We start from the raw sequence: 5,200 nt of genomic DNA, 5'->3' as shown, positions 1-5,200 counted from the left end.
GACTGCAGCACAGACTGCAGCAGCGACAACAGCTGCACCTACAACAGCTACACCTTCAACAGCAGCATCAACAACAGTGGCACCTACGACTGCTGCTCCTACCACAACTGCAGGACCTACGACAGTTGCACCTACAACAGTTGCAACTACAACGGCTGCACGTACAACTACAGTTGCACCTACAACAGCAGCATCAACAACAGCGGCACCTACGACTGCCACTCCTACAACAGCATTACCTTCAACAGCCGCAGCTACGACTACACCACCGACAACAGCTGCACCTACAACAGCTGCATCTACAACAACAGTTGCACCTACAACAGCTGCACCTACAACAGTTGCAACTACAACTACTGCACCTACAACTACAGTTGCATCTACAACAGCAGCATTTACAACAGCAGCACCAACAACAGCGGCACCTACGACTCCTGGACCAATAACAACTGTAGCACTTACAACAGCTGCAACTACAACAGCAGCACCAATAACAGCAGCACATACAACATCTGCAACACCTACAACAGCCGCAACTACGACTGAAGCATTTACAACAGCCGCACCTACGACTGCAGCAACTACAACAGCCGCAGCTACGACTGCAGCACAGACTGCAGCAGCGACAACAGCTGCACCTACAACAGCTACACCTTCAACAGCTGCACCAACAACAGTTGCAACTACAACAACCGCACCTACAATTACAGTTGCACCTACAACAGCAGCATCAACAACAGTGGCACCTACGACTACAACACCTACAACAACATTACCTTCAACAGCCGCAGCTACAACTGCACCACCTACAACAGCTGCACCTACAACATCTGCAACACCTACAACAGCCGCAACTACGACTGAAGCAATTACAACAGCCGCACCTACGACTGCAGTTGCACCTACAACAGCAGCACCAACAACAGCGGCACCTACAACTACTGAACCTACAACAACTGTAGCACTTACAACAGCTGCAACTACAACAGCAGCACCAATAACAGCAGCACATACAACATCTGCAACACCTACAACAGCCGCAACTACGACTGAAGCATTTACAACAGCCGCACCTACGACTGCAGCAACTACAACAGCCGCAGCTACGACTGCAGCACAGACTGCAGCAGCGACAACAGCTGCACCTACAACAGCTACACCTTCAACAGCTGCACCAACAACAGTTGCAACTACAACAACCGCACCTACAATTACAGTTGCACCTACAAGAGCAGCATCAACAACAGTGGCACCTACGACTACAACACCTACAACAACATTACCTTCAACAGCCGCAGCTACAACTGCACCACCTACAACAGCTGCACCTACAACATCTGCAACACCTACAACAGCCGCAACTACGACTGAAGCAATTACAACAGCCGCACCTATGACTGCAGTTGCACCTACAACAGCAGCACCAACAACAGCGGCACCTACAACTACTGAACCTACAACAACTGTAGCACTTACAACAGCTGCACCTACAACATCTGCAACACCTACAACAGCCGCACCTACGACTGCAGCACAGACTGCAGCTGCACTGACAACAATTGCACCTACAACAGCTACACCTTTAACAGCTGCACCAACAACAGTTGCAACTACAACAACCGCACCTACAACTACAGTTGCACCTACAACAGCAGCATCAACAACAGTGGCACCTACGAAGACAACACCTACAACAACATTACCTTCAACAGCCGCAGCTACAACTGCACCACCTACAACAGCTGCACCTACAACAACAGTTGCAACTACAACAACCGCACCTACAACTACAGTTGCACCTACAACAGCTGCACCTTCAACAGTTGCAACTACAACGGCTGCACGTACAACTACGGTTGCACCTACACCAGAAGCATCAACAACAGCGGCACCTACGACTGCTGCTCCTACAACAGCATTACCTTCAACAGCTACGACTACACAACCGCCAACAGCTGCACCGACAACGGTCGCATCTACAACAACAGTTGCACCTCCAAAAGCTGCACCTACAACAGCGGCACCTACAACTCCTGAACCAAGAACAACTGTAGCACTTACAACAGCTGCACCTACAACAGCAACACCAACAACAGCAGCACCTACAACATCTGCAACACCAACAACAGCCGCAACTACGACTGAAACATTTACAACAGCAGCATCTACGACTGCAGCAACTACAACAGCCGCAGCTACGACTGCAGCACAGACTGCAGCAGCGACAACAGCTGCACCTACAACAGCTACACCTTCAACAGCAGCATCAACAACAGTGGCACCTACGACTGCTGCTCCTACCACAACTGCAGGACCTACGACAGTTGCACCTACAACAGTTGCAACTACAACGGCTGCACGTACAACTACAGTTGCACCTACAACAGCAGCATCAACAACAGCGGCACCTACGACTGCTGCTCCTACAACAGCATTACCTTCAACAGCCGCAGCTACAAATGCACCACCTACAACAGCTGCACCTACAACAGTTGCAACTACAACAGCCGCACCTACAACAACAGTTACACCTACAACTACTGCATCTACAACAGCTGCACCTACAACAACAGTTGAACCTACAACAACAATTGCAACTACAACAACAGTTGCAACTACAACAACCGCATCTACAACTACAGTTGCACCTACAACAGCAGCAGTTACAACAGCAACACCAACAACAGCGTCACCTACGACTCCTGAACCTACAACAACTGTAGCAATTACAACAGCTGCACCTACAACAGCAGCACCAACAACAGCGGCACCTACAACATCTGCAACACCTTCAACAGCTGCACCTACGACAACAGTTGCAACTACAACAACAGTTGCAACTACAACAACCGCACCTACAAATACAGTTGCACCTACAACAGCAGAATTTACAACAGCGGCACCTACGACTGCTGCTCCTACCACAACTGCAGGACCTACAACGACAGTTGCACCTACAACAGCTGCACCTACAACAGTTGCAACTACAACAGCTGCACGTATAACTACGGTTGCACCTACACAAGAAGCATCAACAACAGTGGCACCTACCACTGCTGTTCCTACAACAGCATTACCTTCAACAGCCACAGCTACACCACCGACAACAGCTGCACCTACAACGGCCGCATCTACAACAACAGTTGCACCTACAACAGCGGCACCTACGACCCCTGAACATACAACAACTGTAGCACTTACAACAGCTGCAGCTACAACAGCAGCACCAACAACAGCGTCACCTACAACATCTGCAACACCTACAACAGCTGCAGCTACAACAACAGTTGCAACTACAACAACCGCACCTACAACTACAGTTGCACCTACAACAGCAGCACCAACAACAGCGGCACCTACGACTCCTGAACCTACAACAACTGTAGCACTTACAACATCTGCACCTACAAAAGCAACACCAACAACAGTGTCACCTAAAACAGCCGCAACTACGACTGAAGCAATTACAACAGCCGCAGCTACGACTGCAGCAACTACAACAGCCGCAGCTACGACTGCAGCACAGACTGCAGCAACGACAACAGCTGCACTGACAACAGCTGCACCTACAACAGCTACACCTTCAACAGCTGCACCAACAACAGTTGCAACTACAACAACAGTTGTACCTACAACAGCAGCATTGACAACAGCGGCACCTACGACTACTGCTACTACCACAACTGCAGGACCTACGACAGTTGCACCTACAACAGTTGCAACTACAACGGCTGCACGTACAACTACAGTTGCACCTACAACAGCAGCATCAACAACAGCGGCACCTACGACTGATGCTCCTACAACAGCATTACCTTCAACAGCCGCAGCTACGACTACACCACCGACAACAGCTGCACCTACAACAGCCGCATCTACAACAACAGTTGCACCTACAACAGCTGCACCTACAACAGTTGCAACTACAACAGCCACACGTACAACAACAGTTGCAACTACAACTGCCGCACCTACAACAGCAGCACCAACAACAGGGGCACCTACGACTACTGCACCAACAACTGCTGCACCTACAACTGCTGCAACTACAACAGCCGCAGCTACGACTGCAGCTACGACTGCAGCATCAACTACAGCACCGACAACAGCTGCACCGACAACAGCAGCACCGACAACAGCAGCACCTTCAACAGCTGCACGTACAACTGTTGCAACTACAACAACAGTTGCAACTACAACAACCGCACCTACAACTACAGTTGCACCTACAACAGCAGCATTTACATCAGCAGCATCAACAACAGCGGCACCTACGTCTGCTGCTCCTACCACAACTGCAGGACCTAAAACGACAGTTGCACCTACAACAGCTGCACCTACAACAGCTGCACCTACAACAGCAGCACCAACAACAGCAGCACCTACAACATCTGCAACACCTACAACAGCCGCAACTACGACTGAAGCAATTACAACAGCCGCATCTACGACTGCAGCAACTACAACAGCCGCAGCTACGACTGCAGCACAGACTGCAGCAGCGACAACAGCTGCACCTACAACAGCTACACCTTCAACAGCTGCACCAACAACAGTTGCAACTACAACAACAACCGCACCTACAACTACAGTTGCACCTACAACAGCAGCATCAACAACAGTGGCACCTACGACTGCTGCTCCTACCACAACTGCAGGACCTAAAACGACAGTTGCACCTACAACAGCTGCACCTTCAACAGTTGCAACTACAACGGCTGCACGTACAACTACGGTTGCACCTACACCAGAAGCATCAACAACAGCAGCACCTACGAATGCTGCTGCTACAACAGCATTACCTTCAACAGCCACAGCTACGACTACACAACCGCCAACAGCTGCACCTACAACGGTCGCATCTACAACAACAGTTGCACCTACAACAGCTGCACCTACAACAGCGGCACCTACAACTCCTGAACCAATAACAACTGTAGCACTTACAACAGCTGCACCTACAACAGCAGCACCAACAACAGCAGCACCTACAACATCTGCAACACCTACAACAGCCGCAACTACGACTGAAGCAATTACAACAGCCGCATCTACGACTGCAGCAACTACAACAGCCGCAGCTACGACTGCAGCACAGACTGCAGCAGCGACAACAGCTGCACCTACAACAGCTACACCTTCAACAGCTGCACCAACAACAGTTGCAACTACAACAACAACCGCACCTACAACTACAGTT

The sequence above is a fragment of the Cebidichthys violaceus genome, unplaced genomic scaffold, assembly GCF_023349555.1.
Source record: "Cebidichthys violaceus isolate CVI_PGR_0920_01 unplaced genomic scaffold, fCebVio1.0.p SCAF_19, whole genome shotgun sequence".
Classification (NCBI taxonomy): Eukaryota; Metazoa; Chordata; class Actinopteri; order Perciformes; family Stichaeidae; genus Cebidichthys; species Cebidichthys violaceus.
The sequence above is the reverse complement of the archived record's forward strand: the minus strand, read 5'-3'. Positions refer to the sequence as shown.